The sequence below is a fragment of the Pelobates fuscus genome, chromosome 4 (assembly GCF_036172605.1).
Source record: "Pelobates fuscus isolate aPelFus1 chromosome 4, aPelFus1.pri, whole genome shotgun sequence".
Classification (NCBI taxonomy): Eukaryota; Metazoa; Chordata; class Amphibia; order Anura; family Pelobatidae; genus Pelobates; species Pelobates fuscus.
Window position 1 is genome coordinate 364,582,675 of NC_086320.1, and position 19,711 is coordinate 364,602,385.

Genomic DNA, 19,711 nt, shown 5'->3' on the forward strand with positions numbered 1-19,711 from the left:
CTGACACAGATACACATACACACTGACACACAGGCACAGATACACACACATACTGACACGTATAGACATACACATGCACACTTTTGGGAGCACTAGGGTGGCTTCTATAGGGTACAGTGTGCCATGCAGGCTGAGGATGATGGGAGTCTGCACCTTCCTCAGTGTGTCTCCTCTCTCTTTCCCCCACCTCTCTGCATCCAATCCTCCCTGCGCGTCTCTCTCTTATAACTGGCAAAAAGTGATCTGCTCCCAGCACCTTCTAACAGGGGCCTGGTCTCACTGTTAAAGGGCTGCAGCACCGGCTACTAGGCTAGGCCCCTGATCAGTGATTCCCGTCAAGTGTACCTAAGCGCGAGGCAAACTTGATGGGCCCCAACAGAGGGGCAGTAGTTCCGACACTGGCCGGCATTCAGATATCGTATTTAAATTGTGACTCCTTCTTAGGAATGCACAGTTCCAAAAATGCCATCAGGTTCTTTACAAATACCCATAAGAATATTTTAATAAGTGTCCCTGTGTCCCCATCAATCTATACTTGATAGACTTTAGTATTTTTACATGCTAGATTCCTATTTAACTACAGTTAGAACTGGAAATATTTGGACACTAACACAATTTTCATAATTTGTCTCTGTACGATCTACGATCATCCACCACTGCTGTTTTCTTTGGTAAACAGACAAAATAACAAAACTTGTCTCAGTGTGCAAACATTTCCAGACCTAGCTGTATGTAACAAAAAAAATGAAGGTCCTCTACCATGGTCCCCAAAAAGTAAAAGTTCCCTGTATGCCCCCTCCTGCCTAATTAAAGTTTTACCCAACTTTTATGTGTCAGCTGTTTAAATAAATGATGTTGTGACAGAGTTAATCTCCACATATTCTTGATACTAATTTTATAGCTCGTAATTAAAAAAATATAAATTCACATTATGTGTATTTTCTAAACTAATTTCACTGGTATGAATTTTACCCGTTGGCAGCTTGAGACTCCTATATTTTCATTGCCTTGTCTTTTAGAAAAGATAATGGTTTAACCAATACTAAGTTTTTTTTTTTCTTTTCTTCTTCTCTTAGTAATTTAAAGATTACATCCATCCTGCAAGCGAAAATGTATTCATTCTTTGAGAATGAAGCAGAGCTCCAAGTTCCTTTATCGCAGACAACACAATTAGTGTTAAAAACATGGGATTCTTTCCGTGGGCTGATGAAAGTAATTTCTTGTTTGCTGTGTCAAACAAAACATGCTATTTGTCACTTTTGTGGTTTGTGTATCTTTTTAGAAGCTTTCAGCTTTGATCTAAGTCAACTTCTCCTCACTAGAGCAGATGGCGAGTAAAAATGCCAATGGTTTGCTACAATGTCATTCAGAGAAATTCAAAGTCAACAAACATTGTGAGTTACAAGTAAAAAGCCACGCTGCTTTCAGGGGCTTGTACATTCTTGCGCGAAAACGCAGACCTTTTGCCTTTTTTTTTTTTTTTTAGTTGAGACAAAGGTGTAGAACAATTTATTAGTTATATATTCATTCTTTGTGAACAATCAAAAGACTGCCTCTTCAAGTCCAGATTCTGCCCTGTGCGCTTGTGTTTTTAGGTAAACAATTGCATTTAATAGACATAGCTGAGAGACTCGTATAATAGTGCTTTCTTTAAACTGTCATCGCAATAGATTTCTGAAACGTGCTCGCAATACACACAGGGTTCAAGGCTGTTTTTAATAAAATGCTTTATAAATAGCTTTTATTTACTCAATGGATGGGGAACAGATTCATCAGTCATTCTGGTTGTGTGCTCCTCTTTTAAACCACGGCTAAACGCATTGCTGATTAATTAATAGCCTTCCTGCCCTCACTCAATAGGAGTTATCTAGGGAAATTTGAATAGTGCTTACCATAACATGACCTTTTAAAGGCACCACGCACCAAAAGCTGGTAGATTAAAGGTCAACAACAATTCTCATTCAACAAATTATAAATGTTTCATTAACGTCTGCCTGCCTGTTTGTCTGCCTGTCTGTCTGTCAACCTGTCTGTAATTCCACTGAGTGTTCTAGTTCACATGTGTCACCTGCTGGTCCATAAAGTTCCATGGATTATTCCCCAACCCAGTCCTCATGGTCCACCAACAATCCAGGATTTATGTATTTCCCTGTTTTATTCCAATGGAGATACTGACAAAACCTGTTGGTGGGCCATGAGGATTGGGTTGGCACTGGATTAGAGGATGTTATATTATCACCAGTGCTGTATGACTACTCAGATCCTATTAAAATTCACAACAACTAATTACTAGGACTGAGAAACCCATAATATTTAAAAATCTGATTTCTCCAATGCATGATGAAAGGACAATGCAGACACAAGGGAGTAATTGCCTGCCAGGGCTCTAGAGCAGCCGCACACAATGTTTCAGTGGGTTATAATAGTGGTCTTGCATTGGGTTGTCTGTTGGCAGAGTACTGCAGGGAGCCAGCACTGTGTGACTGTGTGCATTGTTTGTTGGCCCACAATCTCAATGTTTTCCAGGCCCAGGCTGGCTTGCTGGGCAATTTCCTACGAGGCTGCAGTATCTGGGGATAGTCAGTCTGTCAGACTATGATAAGAATGTACAATGTCCCTTAACAGGTTTGCAAGTGACTCCAGGGTCGGATGAGACAGAGCTTATCCCATTTATAACAGGTTCAGTGGTGTTAATGTGAGTCTACGTCTCAGCACATCCAAATCACTGTCAACGTTCCACCGTAATGTACATACTGATAGAGGTTAGAGATATTTGATTTTATACCTTACAACTCCAGAAACCTTCATACCAATATATCACATGTTCTATGTGGGTAGAACCTTTCACACAGAGATTTGCCAGTTTTGTGTGCAGAACAAGTGGCCATTTATTTTACTATTGTTGTAATACTAAAATGTTAGTACAGGGAACAAGTCCAATAGTATTGTACTTGTTCCTCAGGCCAAATGTCGCTCGACCTCCACCGAATATAGTGTATCAAGCCATACAGCAGAGCCTACTAATTTTCTGAAAATCTTGTTAACAGAATTAATGGTACCGGTCATGAACCATTTGAAAAAAATGACATATTACCTCTTCCCTTTGCTGCCTTATCCATCGTCCGTCACTTTCTTGCATGAGGGGCATTAAATCCAGTGAAATTTAGTGATGTGTGAGGATTCCTGGTTAATATTTCAGCCATTTACTGGGATACGGTCATTTTGTACTCTTGTGCATGCGCAAGAATGAAAGGGTAAATTAAGCTGAAGTTAAATAACTGCAAATGAGGTTGCTGGGGGTCCAGGGAGAAGATGGCTGGTACCACCGTAAAGTTTGGGGTTGTTTATTTTAAAGCTATCCACCTTCTCCTCTTCCATGTTCCTACTTGTCACCAGACATGTCACTGTGTCACCAATCACATCATTGTGTGTTTGGATGTGAAAACACCTTTGTGACAGTTCTGTATTAAAAGCTGTCGAATGATGCTAATTCAGGACACACAGGCCCCAGCCCAGGATGCTATTTAGATGGAAATGTTTAGCAATATTGTGAAAAGGGTAAGTACCCATTTCTAGTTAGAAATTGCTCTGCTGGCATTAAATCTAAAAATTGATAAATAATTTGCAAAGCTTGCAGATTTTTATTCTTATTTGCATTTAGTTTTTTATATGTTTGAAGAAGAATGCAAGCAGAGAAGAAGGATTGTCCGGGTACGGCGATGATAAAGGTAGTAATGAGATGCAACACATTCAGTAAATAAAACAAGTTTTCGGCCGAGGTTATACTCTGTCAATACAAACCAACACAACATTCTGATTTCTTTTTTTCATAACTAATGCCTCCTGAATTTAACTGTGATTAATAGATTTTATATAATAACACATGAACTTTGTATTGATATCATCCTGTAGATATGCTGTTATAAACGTACTAAAATTGTCGTTGCTCTTAAGTAAATGTTTCCAGTCTTTGTTACGTCAGTAGAGGGCACTGTGGGAACTTTGAGATGTATGATGACTTTTGTCTGTCAGTCAAATCCCAGACGAAGCATGTCAGAGAAGTAACGTGTACATTGAAACGGTTCTCTTGTTAGGTCTTAATTACATACAAAACAATTTAGTGACTGCTTAGACATAGAGAAGGCAGAAACGTAAACTAGAATTTGTTTAAAAAAATTCTGAATAAACTTCAAATAAGGGAGATGTGCAGTCCACCTGCTCTTTCTAGTGACTGATTTGCAGCAATTTTTTGAATTCCATCCCAATCCCTAAACTGTTATTTTATACACTGGCTAGAAAATCATTTTTGGTAGTGTAGAAAACCGCAATTGTCTAGTTTTTTTTTCCAGCAGTGTCTTGTTTTGAAGATATTGCTGCAATAAAGAAAGGATATAGCTTGTGACAACGGCTATGAAGGCCATTTAAGGCCATGTTAATTAGCTTTCTGTACTTAAAAGGGTAACTTTAACTTCAGTAGATTGTTAGTGCTATGTTCATTTATCCTTTACATATAACAATATGTATTTGCGAGGTTTGATCAATAAAATTTATTTTAGAAATCCACACGTCTTCATCTTGTAACTGGGTGCCACCTTCTTAGCTCCCTGTCTGTCATTGTTATAAGCTCTGTCCTTAGCACCTGGCAGTCAGCTTAGAGAGAGCAGACAGGGAGGAGGAGAAATGAAACAATGCTGTGTATGGATTATGGATTATGACATATTTGCCAAAATCGTCAATATATAATTAAAAAAATTCAAATAAATATCATATGAAACAATGGTTAACACCAGTTGTGCTGATTTTCAGTGTTCTATGCAATGGTATGATATTTCCTTGAGAAAGGATGAGTTCCCTTTAAGACCACTTTTCCTTCTAACAACTCACTGAATAATTTGTTCGTTGGGTAACTTTAGGCTGACGTCAACTGTCAATCATCAAGGTGCACAGCTGGTGAAGCCAAAGTACATTCTGATACAGCAACTAGGAAGAAGTATTCCCTAAAATAATAAAGGTAAGACAATAATAACTACATTTAAACTACAATAATGCTATAACTCAGTTTTGAAATGGGACACATTGTCAGAAGAAAATATAAAAAATAAAGGCAGAATTTGATAAATAATTTTTTACAAATAATGCTCCAGATTCATACAATAACATTTATTTAATGTGTTTATTGTGTTAATTGTTAGTCATGCTGTTTATATATGTTATAGAAAATAACAATACAATATATTCTGTATATATTTTACCTATTCTGGACATAGCGATACAGTTTGGGAAGTACAACACATTTGTCGGAGTTTATAACTCTGGTGATTATAAATATATTTTTTGTTGTTGAGACAAAACACTTGGTGATTCCATAGTATCGCCAGTCTGTCCTGTATACAGTATTGCAATATGCAAGCAGGTCTTCTACAGGTAAATCCTAATGTCAATCTCTTTGAATGTCTGCTTGGAGATTTCAAAGACAATATCAGCTGCTTATATTAGGGATCAAGTCACTTTGACAGGGGGTTAAGTGATACTTTAAATATTTCTTAATTGAGACGCATTCCATACTTTTAAGGCCTGCATCAAAGGGTCGCATCTTCTCAAATGTAAGTGCTTGCTATCTGGTTTCAAAAAGTCATCGCATATTTTCATCAGGTTTTCAGGGATGAGAGAGATCGGCCCGTAGCACTGTCAAAATAATCAAATGAAAGGTGTTCAGATAGTATTATATCAGTATGCCAAGGTTGAGCAAATGGTGCGTGAAGTCTTTTGATTTGAAGACAAATTTCCATCTCAATATGCTAATTCTCGCCATAGGGCTGATCAGGTATTCGGCCAGTGTCTGCAACATAGGCTGTAGTTCAGTCAGCAGGTAAAGACAGGTATTACAGTTAGAATCTGACAGTGCAAAGGACTCAATGCTTTATTCTCCAATCTGGATGGAACTTTATTTTGTGTTGTCCAGGGAAACCACATGAAGCAAATCTGAGCTGGTATGTTAATATGTAAGTATGCACCTTTGGGTCACTGGAGACAAGCTCCGAATGTCTGTTTTGTTCCTGACGCCTTGTTTGTTTTCAGTAAGAAACCAAGGAGATAAAATGTTTTGAGAGGAGACATGGAAAAAATGCTGACAGATTTAAAACTATTTTCTCTTTTGATTTCTTTAGTATGTACTTTTGTTTTGACGTTTCGAAGGAACTTATTCGCTAAGTAGCGAGTTGTGGCGGACCTACGACGGGTTAAAAGAAAATTAGGCCACAAATAGCCAAACTTGAAAACAAACTATCTCCCTCTGAATTTCAGCAAATAATTGTATACTCTGCCTGAGAAGAAATAAAGGGTAAATACGAGGGGATTCTCTTTTTCCTCAGAGACATTAGTCACAATGCTGCATGTGGCAAACCTAGCCACTTCAGATTATGGAACTAGATCCCTAAAGGTTGTCCTACACACTGCTGATATATTGTATTTCAATGTACTTTGTATTCTGCCTTGAAATGTATGGTTGCATGTATTCCTATGGTATGTGTATGCTAGCAGCCGAAAGCCGCTAGCATTTACATGGCCGTTTCACGAACAGTAACTTTACCGGCTGTTCGTGAAACGAATTAGGTACCGAACACAAGCCCACACACTTAGAGGTGTGTAGCACCAATTACCCGATTGCAACATTGTTGCAATCGGTAATTAAGTGGGTTCTTAGGTGGCCGTCGTTCGACTACCGACCACGCGGCGGTCGACCATCATGGATCCTTGGTCTCCCCCAGCGGTGTTTGGTCGTCGAGTGCATGGAACTAAAAACGGCTACTCGACGACACGAACACCGCTGTACTTCCAGGCTGTTCGGGAGCTCCGGTCTTCTCCTATTGTGGGACCCATCGGTGTTCGGTACTTTTGAAACGAACTACATAGATGAATGTATTTCGTGCGGTGTTCGGTTAGTTTAGCTGGGATCTGAGCGGTATTCACACGAAATGTACCCTCAGACCCCAGCTATCTACCGAACGCCTGTTCATGCAAATAATACGAATATTGTTAAAGTTAAAGATTTAAATGTGAAATGCCGGTTCTGCTGCACGAGGGGATAATCCACTTAACAGTATATTTCAGTGGGAGTATCCCTCTCGTGCAGCGGTGCATGATGGGAGAAATGTACCAAATGTTAAGTCCCCCATGTAGTCCCTTACTGTATCACCCCTGCTTTGTCAGTAAGGAAACCTCTTGCATGGGGACTTGCATAAATACTGGAAGTTCTGAATAAAGCTGCTAGTTGATTTCCCAGACTGTGTTTCGTCCGGTTATTGGGAGGATTGGGGATATTGCCTTACTTTTAAGCGCTGACTGTGGATTTACCTGTAATACCAGCGGAGATCGTGGATTATAATATTGCACTCCACTACACTGCATATTTAAAATGTATACAAAATAAATATGTAATTATTAAGATTAACAGGATTGGTTGCAGATATTTCTGAAAATGGAAATGGAGAGGATGCCTGCGCTGTGCTAATTGTGTTTGTCCATACTGAGATGCAAGAAACGCTGGGAAAACCAGGGCCGTTTGGCTTACTGCGTACCCCTACTTGGGAGGAGCATGTACACTACATCCATATACCATTCATTTCTCTCTGCTCCATTTTGCAGAGTATGACCTCAAGATGAAGGATTCTGGGATATGCACGATGTCATAGCCCATCTCAGTCTTTCTTAAAAGGTCAGGGGTTTGTGGGATTTGTTCAGAGACCTATTGAGAACAATGGAAGGGTTGCCTGCTAATTGTTACAGAGCTGTTTACTAAAATGAGAATTGCTTGGGAATTCAAAACAAGTTTCAAATTTAAGGCCAAAATAGCCAAGCTGAAACCGGAATTGACTTGGAGAATTTTTCTAATTTGACTATTTGAAACCTACATTTTAAAATTCACGTTGAATTCACTTTGAATTCCTGACATTTCTCATATTAGTGAATAGCCGAGTTAATCAGTTCCTGGTCCCTGGAGAAGCTGCAGATTTACAGATTTGGAGCAAAAAATGTAAATTTAGAATTTTTTTAGTTATTTTTTTTTTTTTTATTGTGTTTTTCTTGCCTTTTTTTTTTTAAAGAACATAATGCAGTGAATAAAGGTGGTCAACTTTAGCCTGGAGTCTGACTTCAATCAGCATAAGAAAAGTGTGTATACTCAATGTTCACTATCTAAAGTGTAAAATTACTCCTAATTTTAGTTATTCATGGTAACGATTTAACAGGAATGTGGCTTTATTTTTATACAATTCACCATGGTGACTACACTGTTCGAACTTGGCCTTTTATCACTTCTGATTGCTCTAACTCATCTCTGACTATTTATAAAAATACTTAAATATGTTTCTTCAAGCTCTATCATGTGGAGTCTAATAAAATCACAGAGAGACATGGCTTCAGTGTCCAGGTAGAATGTACCGTGTTGGCACATCAGGCGAGGTTTTAATAAATACATAATAATTCAGCTACACAAGGCCTTAATTCTATGCATTCTAACCATCAAGTGTAAAAATATATAGTCCTTTCTCAATTTCAAGGGGGTGGGGAGGGATGGGGGGAGAAAGGGGGCGGGAGTGGGTCAGTAACTGCATTCTCACATTCCTGTTTGGTGAAAATTGGCACATGAGCAGCGATTACCGCTAATGCACCAATCACGGCAATTGTGACGATCACTCAATAGAATGCTTCTCATAGAGCAGCATTGACAAATGCTTCTCAATGGAACCTCTTCACGTCTACTTTAACAATCCTTCAAGCAGACTGGGCAAAGCTTGACAAGGGAGTGTTCTCAAATAATTCCACTTCAATTTGTAATCTACCTTTTGGGCACCCCTGCCTTATTACAAGGATTTACCTCATCTATCCTCCTTGATGCCACCATACTGATCAGGAAGGATTGGTTTGGGCGCCGATAATAGGCTGACACGCTCAGCCTATCACTGGCAGTCCATTGCAAGTAGCAGAACATGCAAGAAATAGTCTGGTAATGCTGCAATCTGAAAGCATTTTAAGGACTTACCACTAAAGGTGTGGTAGCCATCATGAAATGCTTAAGTGGTGGCACCGTACCCAAACTTCTGGATCTCCAACATTAATAGTAGTAGTATTGGAGACGGAGTGCAGTGCCCGGTGGAATCCAGGTTAGAAGTCAAACCTTTCAAAAGCAGTTTGGCTATTTACAAATGGGGGGAACAGCCAGGGCACAGGGCGAGGGCGAGGGTTAGCTGTAGTGTTTATGGTACTTGGAGTGTTCTATTAACTTATGTCAGTTATATACGATAGTACATACGCAGGCCTGTCTCTTAGAGCATCCCTGTTATGATGGTCAAAGTCAATAGCTTGTTAATACTAAGAATATCGGAGGGGTCTACACAATGAATAAGGGGGATTTCTTCAAAATGTCCAAAATATTGACACAATTAGTTGCTCAGGTTCATAGCAGCATCTCCAGCCAGCAAATCAAATAGGGCAGGCAACTGTTAAACTAATCATGAAGGACACGGTATGTTTTTTTTTTTCTAAAACACACTTACCATCTGTCCTTACCAAGCCAATAGAGGCATGTCTAATGTATCTACAACAAAACCTCCCTTAACGGGACACTATAGGCACCCAGATTGTGTCTTCGCATTGATGTTGTCTGGACGCAGTGCCCCTGTCTGTTTAACTTTGCAATATATAAAATATTGCAGTTTTTGAGAAACTGCGATAATTACATTACAGGGTTTACTCCACCTCTAGTAGTTGCCTTCCAGTCATTAAATGCTTTTCCGGGTCCCTAACAGAGTTTTACTCCATTAAGTAATGTTGGAAATCCTCACGCTTTGCACGAGGACGTCTAATGTTTTCAAATTCCCCATAGGAAAGCGTTCATTCAATGCTTTCCTTTGAAGAAGGAAGCATTAATGTGTGCGCGGTGAGCGATGCCCATGCGAATTAGGACCCCCCATTGCCCTGATGTTGCGGGAGGAGGAGACTTAGCAACCCTTTCACAATGGGAAGTGGGGGTGACCTATAAAGTTAGGGACAGGGCACACTATAATGCTAGGAATACTGGTTTGTATTCCTAATGCTAAGGTGTTCTTTTAACTCCAATGTATCAAAATCCATCCATCTATTACACCCTTTGGAATTGAGTTTCATTACTGGCTCTGGATAGTTTTTGAGCAATGAAGATAAAATGGCTGTTTAGCAAACCAATAGTGCTTGATCAGCGAGTATTTAATAGAGCCATTACCATGAACCTGCTATTACTTTAATGTATATTTTATTATTTCAATAAAGGTTGAGATGATTTTACTACTTTGTATGCCATGTGATTCTGTTGCTATTACAGTCAGGCAATAAACACTCAGTTATAGTTAGATTAAACTAACATTTACTTTATTTTTATAGTAATTATTTGCTTTTAAAGATGTTTCATTCATGTGCTAAACCTCTTACCAGAACTGTCAAAAATATAAATTGCCTGACGCTTAGTTTAAACTATGTCAGTGATGTAGACAGTGTAATTTGGAATTTTAGTTTTCATTGTTGTATTGAAGCAGGCCATGGAGCTATAGAGTATAGGATAAAACAGAAATCATATTTAGAGGGCTTTATCTGTTATACAGAGAGCCGTGGTAAATTGATAACTGACCTGCAAAACTTAGACCAAGATAAAAGACATTTAAATACATTTCAATTTCTGCTAAAATATAAAATATTGTTCAAAATTCTATCACACAGTTGTAAACTTTTTAGTGAGTAGATCCCTGTTGCATCTACACGTATGTTGATTTTCTAGAACAATGGTAGGCAACCTTCGACAGTCCAGATGTTGTGGACTTCTTCTCTCGATGCTTTGCCAGCGTTATGGCTGTAAGAGAACTACCGGAGATGTTTGCCTACCCAAGTTCTAGAACATATTCTCTTATCATTTCAATTTGGCTCTCAACCTTTTGAAATGCGCAGAGTGGTCAGTCGTACACCGGACATGAAGAAGTGGTGTCGAAGAGGTTGAGTTAAATGGGTACTCTAAGCACTATGACCACTACAGCGTTCTGCATGACGTAGTTGTTATGGTGCCAGTAATTGCCAAGACACTGTCTCACAGTAAGAAGTCAAACTGTTATTTGAAAGGCTTGACACTTATGTTGATTCCCTAAGTGCGGCGGCCCTCAAGGCCTTCTGCGATATTACTAAAGCATTAGTTCCCGTACCAGTTTAGATATGTCAATTTTGTCCTCATAAGGATTTCTTTCTTGTCTGACTCTCACAGCCCAAACAAAAATTATATAGAAATTTAGAAAATAAGCTTTGGACATTGTACACATTATTTATCAATGTAGGGATTTAGCAAGACATTTATTGAACAATCATTATTGTCCCCCAGATGTCAACCTGTCTAAATACTAACGAATGAGATCCATTATATTTGCTCACTGAATAAAAAAAAAATTGTTATTGAAAAGATGGGAAGTAGGTAGATCCCTGGCTGTATTTCACATAGACATTATGAGACTGATCTGCTGGAACCTACATCACCTGCCCCTTAGGCACTCCAGAATACCTCTGCCATTCCTTTACATTATTTTAATTACCATGGTGGATAACCCAGGACAGATTGGCAGATCAGATTGTGCTAATACAAGTATATGTTTTCTTTCAGTTCTGCAGCGGAGAACTGTGCTTTGTCACTTGCAACTGCAGTACTCAGTGAGTAAATACTAGCAGTCGTATGGTCAACCATGAATAACGAGAATTTTGGGAGATCTTCAAGCAAGTATTTTTTTTTTTTTACCAGTTTGGTATCTTAGAATGTGTACTGAGTTAAGGCAGTGGTAAATGTAAAAATGGGCCATTAATTATCCACCCTAGGGATTTATGGAAGAAAAAAATAAAAATGTATCTACAGTTTTTAAGGCATGCTAAAGGGACACTATACTTATCAAAACAACTTTAGCTTAATGAATTAGTTTTGGTGTGTAGATCATGCCCCTGCAGTTTCACTGCTCAATTCTCTGTAATTTAGAAGGTAAATCACTTTGTTTATGCAGCTCTGGTAACACCTTCCTGCATGTGACTTACACAGCCTTCCCAAACAATTCCTGTAATGTTTACACTTCCTTTATTGCACAGTCTGTTTAATTTAGAATTTCTTATCTCCAGCTCAGTTAATAGCTTTCTAGACCTTGCACAAGCCTCCTATGTGTGATTAAAGTTCAATTTACAGAGCAGGAGATAAAAACTTCTAAAGCACATTAACATCTGATTCAAAATGAAACCATTTATTTCATGCAGTTTGTGTCTGTCACAGCCAGGGTAGGTGTGGCTAGGGCTGCATAAACAAAAATAAAAGTTATGTACCTAGAGAATAGAGCAATGAGACTTTAGATGCATGATCTATACACTAAAACTGCTTCATTAGGCTAAAGTTGTTTTTTGTTACGATAGTGTCCCTTTAACATGTGTTAGTCTTGAATGAGGAGAATTGCTTTAATTTCACAATCGCTAGCTTTGTTTCTGCCAACATATGGATATAAATCTAGCAACTCCTTGTGTTGCACCAATTAAAGTTTATAGTCATTTAACACATTACTAGTGAATCCTAAAAGGCAGATCATCAGTTGGAAATTCACATCTTTAGTTTTCACTGCAGTCTATAACTGTTCCCTTCATCTTACATTACTCCCAATCAACGTCAAATGTATCACTTTTTATATTATTTATGTTTTTTTACTTGTCCAACAAGTGTAATCTGTGAAGAAAAATATTTTCGATGCTGTGTCTTTTTGTAGACTTACCCCAATACTTTCAGGCAATTTCCGTCTGTAAAGAGTTTACTTAGCCTCTATTTACAGGTGGAACAAGCACGTTTTAAGACGAGAGGAGTGGCCTAAAATGTAAGAAACTTTCTTTAATCCTTCCTTGCTTCAAATCTTTCCGTTCAAACATTTACCCATGTTGAATAAGGAGTTACCGTATTTTTCGCTCCATAAGACGCACTTTTTTTCCCCTCAAAAGTGAGGGGAAATGTCTGTGCGTCTTATGGAGCGAATATGAAGCTTTACTTACCTGTCTTGCAGCGTTGGCCGGCAGCACAGGGCGCACCGCGGTAGTGGAACTTGAATTTCATGTTCCGGTTTCCGGCGGGACTGAAAGGAAGTGTGCACAAGCTGAGTGCGCACTTCCTTTCAGTCCCGCCGGAAACCGGAACATGAAATTCAAGTTCCACTACCGCGGTGCGCCCTGTGCTGCCGGCCAACGCTGCAAGACAGGTAAGTAATTATGGGACAAGGGGAGGGGGACAGTATGGGAGAGAAGAATATGGGGAGGGGGATGAAGTCTATGGGGAGGGGATGAAGTCTATGGGGGGGGGATGAAGTCTATGGGGAGGGGGGGGATGAAGTCTATGGGGAGGGGGGGATGAAGTCTATGGGGGGAGGGGAAGGGGGGGGGATGAAGTCTATGGGGGGGAGGGGATGAAGTCTATGGGGGGAGGGGATGAAGTCTATGGGGGGGAGGGGATGAAGTCTATGGGGGGGAGGGGATGAAGTCTATGGGGAGGGGGGGGGATGAAGTATATGGGGAGGGGGGGGGATGAAGTATATGGGGAGGGGGGGGGATGAAGTATATGGGGGGGGTGAAGTATATGGGGAGGGGGGGATGAAGTCTATGGGGAGGGGGGATGAAGTCTATGGGGAGGGGGGATGAAGTCTATGGGGAGGGGGGGATGAAGTCTATGGCGAGGGGGAGATGAAGTCTATGGGGAGGGGGGGATGAAGTCTATGGCGAGGGGGAGATGAAGTCTATGGGGAGGGGGTGGATGAAGTCTATGGGGAGGGGGTGGATGAAGTCTATGGGGAGGGGGTGGATGAAGACTATGGGGAGGGGGTGGATGAAGACTATGGGGAGAGGGTGGATGAAGACTATGGGGAGAGGGTGGATGAAGACTATGGGGAGGGGGTGGGTGAAGTCTATGGGGAGGGGGTGGGTGAAGTCTATGGGGAGGGGGTGGGTGAAGACTATGGGGAGGGGGTGGGTGAAGACTATGGGAGAGAGGAGAAGACTATGGGAGGGGGGGATACTATAGGACAGGGGAGAAAAAAAATATTCTGTACAAACTGTCCCATAGTAAGAAACACTATGGGACAGTTTGTTCAGAATATTTTTTTTCTGGGTTTCTTCCTCTAAAAACTAGGTGCGTCTTATGGTGAGGTGCGTCTTATGGAGCGAAAAATACGGTAGCTTTTATCTAGGTGTAAGGCAGGAAATGTACCAAGCTGTTTTTACAACTAACAAGCAATCTAAACTTTGATATCAAGTTGCAACTTAATGTGTAGCTCTCAGCATTCGGATTATCTGCGTAATGTCTTGGTATACTTATAACAAACGAGAAGATAAATAGGAACCTGAGCTGTGAATAATGTAAGCTGTTTGTAAACACTGTTTGTAAATTAAAATGAGAGTATAAGTTAAAGAAAACACATTGTCCCCATCACCTAAATGTGACACAGTTTAAATGGGTAAACAAATTAAGAATGAGGTACGTTTTTAATTCCAGAACAGCAGGACAGATAACAATGATCTTCAAAAGAGGACAAAATGACATTGGTTAAAACCTTCTGTAATTGCATTGACGTAAAGAAGATTTTTTGGACTTTTATACTACTCTTAGTGTGTAGTAGCTAATTCGTTTATAAACACAATTAACATAAGTAAAGATTTAGTTAAATAAAAGGTTGATCCTCCTTAGTTGCGCCACTGGTAATGAATAAGGACTAACTTAGTCGGAGGTGACACATCATTGTATCAGCTCTTAAATCTCGAAATACCGAGAGCACTTATCGTTCTGTCATCGACAATAAACTGGCTGGGCATTTCTAAACCATTATTTCATAATGCTACTTTGTGAAAACTGGAATCATCATATTGAACAAGGCTCTATCCAACGCCATACATGTCTGCTTTGATAAACTGATTTTAATCTCCAAACATTGAATCACCAAAATGTAAATAGGAAAAAAAAAAAAGAGTTTTATATATGTTGTGAACTTTTTCATTTGTAGCCAATAGGGTTTTGTTAAAGTGCCTATGTCTCAAAGAATATTAGTGGTGGGGACAATTATTCACCAAACGCCACATTTTAGCAACTTAAATCTGAACTGCAAAATGGGGGGGGGGGGGGGGGGGGGGGGGGAGAGGAGGGGGGAGGGGAGGGAAGGGAATGGCTACTCTGTAAAAATTCTCTGTCAGCTCTAATCATAGCTTGGATAATTATCAGTCTAAATTTTGCAATTCAGATTTAGAATTTGATTACATTTTTGAGCCTTGTTTTAATATTTGAAAAAAAAAATAATTATAAAAGTTTATCAAATATTAAATCATTTGAAAAGGTTGTCAAAAATATTATGGCTGTACTAAAGCCTTAATTTGCAAAATTTCACTACATTTCTGAATTTACTTTTTTTACTATTTAGTTAATATTTTGCATTATGATGGTGAAATTCATCTTGAATGAAAATACTGTTCACGGTGGTATAATGTATTTTTAAAATATGTCCTACCAGATATGGAGAACGTGGGAAACACCGGGCTGCAATTAAAGTAAAAAATATCACATTTTTAATATACATATATAGAAATATTACAAGATCCAGCACACTCACTCATTGACTAAATAGCAATTTCAAAGCTCACAGAACAGACTAGGTTTTATTTAAATAATGGGGGTTAGTTACAATATATGATCATTGCATAAGCCTACCACAACACCAACGTACCCTGTTTTTGGCAGGTCCTATCCTAGCTCTTATGAGAGTAAACACAGTTTTTAAATAGAGTCTTCTTAATTTTGGTAGTTAAATCTAATTATGAGAAATATCAATTTCATTAGATCATTTTTAAATGAAAGCATGATTAAAGCAAAACATTCTGAAATAATAGTCCTAATATCATCCATACAAAATTAGTTGGATGAACCAAAATGGTGTGAAAATGGGCCAATCAGTGTACTGCAAAATATATACATGATAAAATATGATGTATACATTTTGCAGGACACCGATGGATGCATTTTATCGCTCATAGTCCCCCTCATAACACCCAACTTTAGCCAGCAGGTGGGGACTATTGCTAAAACATTTGGTCAGTAGGTGGGACTACTTACTAAATGTGAAGCATATTATCTCCAACCCAGCCGGTGTGGGTCTAATAATACAATTATTAACGTCATGTCCCCCATCTCATCTTCCACCCATTGTCGGTGTGTGCTCTAATAAAACAAGGGGGAAACCTAATGTCTGTCCCCCAGAGCACACCCATTGAAGACTGGTGAAGTCTCTAACGATTAAACAAGGGGATGACATAATGTCTCCCTGACCCTACCAATTGGCGGTGGGTGGAGGCACTACTAATTAAACAAGAGGGACATCTAGGGTTGATTCATGGTCAACAGGTAGGAGCTTTAATATTGATAATTATTCAAGGTCTTAATAAGTGACCTATACCCCTCAGATGGATAGGAGTTTGTTTTCTTACATTAAACAAAACCTACATTACCCTATTGATAGAAAGGAGAAGTATTAAACCAACACCTATAAACAATATATTATACTTATTTACTTCTTATCTTAATTCCCCCAAAAGGTAAAATTAATATCCAGAATATGCATAAAACTAAAAAAAAAAAACTAAAAACTAAAAAAAAAAATAAAGAAAATAACTGATTCCTGTACCCCGGTTGGGTACCTCCGCCGACGGATGCTTCCTAGCTGACGGCGAAGACTATAAGCACAGCACCAGACACCACAAGCACTGTAGACTCCACAACCGCCTTAGCTTAACTGGAATCTCGCCATCTAGCCCCCTCCCTGGATCAACCGCTGACATCCAAGACCGTGTGGGAAAGACCTCTCCTCCAGGAGAGCGTAACAGGAACAGCTCTTACAAGAGCTAGTGATTATCCAAGGGAGTATAATGAGTATAGAAATCCCTGGTAGCAGTTTCCCCCAATAAGAGACAGAACTCAGTATTGAGGATGAAGTAAGACAGAAGGTTTTATGGGGCACACTGGCCTTTTATACAAGTTTCCCAACAAGGTTGATGCCAGGTGGACCTTGTTGGGCACAGGACTCAAAATCAACAAGTCAATAAAAACAGTGTAACAATGTCTGACACTCCCACATACTGTAAAAAAAACCTCTGCCTGTGATATAATTAAGGTAGTAAATGCATTAACTTAATTATCCACAGGCAGAAAACACACATTTATACAAAGTCTAGAAAACACCCCAAAACATAACATATCCCCACAAATGTTCTATCCCCTGATCTGGGTGAAAACATATCCAAAAATCACCCAGATCAGAGCAGGGGTTCAGGAGATTCCTGAAAGTGGTTTTTGACCGACTGCACGCATGATTTCATGCCCAAAACAGTTCCAGAGAATTAGGCTGTGCGGCCGGTCTATTTCTAATGAGAAAAGTTCACTTTGAATAGTCGAACGGGACCGTTCGTGCACAAAGTCAGTGTTGAAGTGTCGTTTGAATTGTCTCCCGTCGAAGAGTCAATGTCCCCAAGAAGGTAACTTTTCAGCGGTGTTCGTGCCGTTGCGTATTCGATTTGAGTTACATGAACTCGACGACAAAACACAGCTGAACCCGTTTGACTAAATAAAATGGCCTCTGCCACGTGTTCAAATGTCGAATGGCGGCCACGTCAACTACTTTGACTGTTTCTGAAGTGCCACTTCGACTACTTCGATGGTATCCAAAGTGCCCCTTCAAAAGTGTACTGTTTCAATAGGAGTTCAAGAGGCAGAAATAATGCCTTAAAACCAAATAAGTCACAGGGGCCATAATCCCAAGGTAACAGGCTGGCAAGTAGTCCTCTCCAAAACACAGTGGCGAAGTGGCTTTCACCACAGATGGAAAAACACAATAAAATGAATCCACTTTCACGCTGTGGGAGCTCGGTGCATACTGAGCTTGTACAGCATGAACATATTTTTATAAGGACTTTCTAACACTGTGAAATATCAGTCAGAGCTCAAATGACTCTCCTAAGGAGACTTTAATTGGCGCAATGCATGTGCACTAACCTCCCAATACCTTCCCATGGGAAAGCATAGGATAAGCTTAAATAATCGAGACCGATGATCATCACAGACTGATGGAGGTGGACCAGCATGCTGCGGGTTGAATTTCACATATTAAGTCATTCTAAAAGATAAACTAATTTACAAGACATATAGTCATAATATAGCCATCTTAGCCCTTGGATTAGAGTGGGCTGTAAATTCTATCACAGACTCATGTCACCTGTACAAACACACCTTGTCAGCAACTTGATAAGACAGTTTAAATTTCATAGTTTAGATATCTACAACTAAGCCTTCTGAAGGAGACTCTGTGCAGGACTACTTACATCCCCCTTGTCCTGTTTTCTCATGCCCTCAGTTTCCATAATTTCTAAAATTGATTCAATGAAATGTATAGAAAGATTATTTCTTTAACGGTGCCTCCCCACTGTTTTGGAGTCTTAGATCTCGCTGTACAATAAGACTTATCAAAGTATACACAATACCAATAACTAAAGACATCGTGTTCATTGTCTTAATGAATGAATCTCTTCTGGTTTCACTTAAAAGATTAAAATAATATTTATTGTTTAAATGGGTGCTCTATTAAATCGCTGATGATCAAATATAAATTAGCTCTGTATCTAACAAAAAAGTAATGTTTGGCTGTGGACAATAGTCGCTCCTGCTTTGTATTGATTTACAATGCCCCAAGCAAAAACACTGACAACACACTGCACCTGGTGGATGCAACCTCTACATATGATAGGAGAAAGCACTGTTATAAAGCCAATTCAAATAACACAGGCATTTCATGATAGCATATTTGGGTTTTAAAATAGGTGGGTAGAGATGAAAGCCCTGTCTATTTTTCAAAGCACATAACACAACTGTTTGTAATGAAGCAAAAATATCTAAACATAAGAAACAAAAACATTTGTATTTTTTATTTTACAGTAAGTTGATAGCTAAATGTCAGACTAAGGTCCAAAGACAAGTCTCTCTAACCTTTTGTTCTAGTATGTCTCTCTGTAAGGACACCCGTGTAGTGTTTGAGAAAGTGCTTGTGTTTTTGTCAATGTTCATGTTCTTCGAATATTCTATTTTGTCTCAGAACTTTTCAGTTTCAGCTGACAATTTATCTCAGTAGTTCCCAAATCAGTCTTCATGGCCAATCAACAGTCCAGGATTTAGGTATTTCCCTTTTAATCCAATGGAGATTGGACTGTTGCGGTATTGTGAGGACTCATTTGGAAACCACTGATCTAGATGATGTCTTTTTTTTAATCTTTCTCCATGACTGAGAAAGTGGTTCTCCTATTGCTTTTACCTGGACCCTCTAGAAACTCTGAAACCTTTTTTTTTTGTTCCCAGAATTCAGGTTCTGTAACTAAAAGTTGTTAAAAGTTCACGTAATATTTCAAGAACACAATGACAATACTGAACCGTATTTTTGTCTTTTTACATCTCTGTTGACCCTGATTTATTTAGTCTCTCTCTATTCTTAACTAAGGACACGTGCCAATAATCAATACAGTTTCATATATCTGCTTTTGTTATGGAGAAAATGTCTAATCTGATACATTTAATTTATAATACACTATTGTCAATGAGAATGCCCCGGAGGTC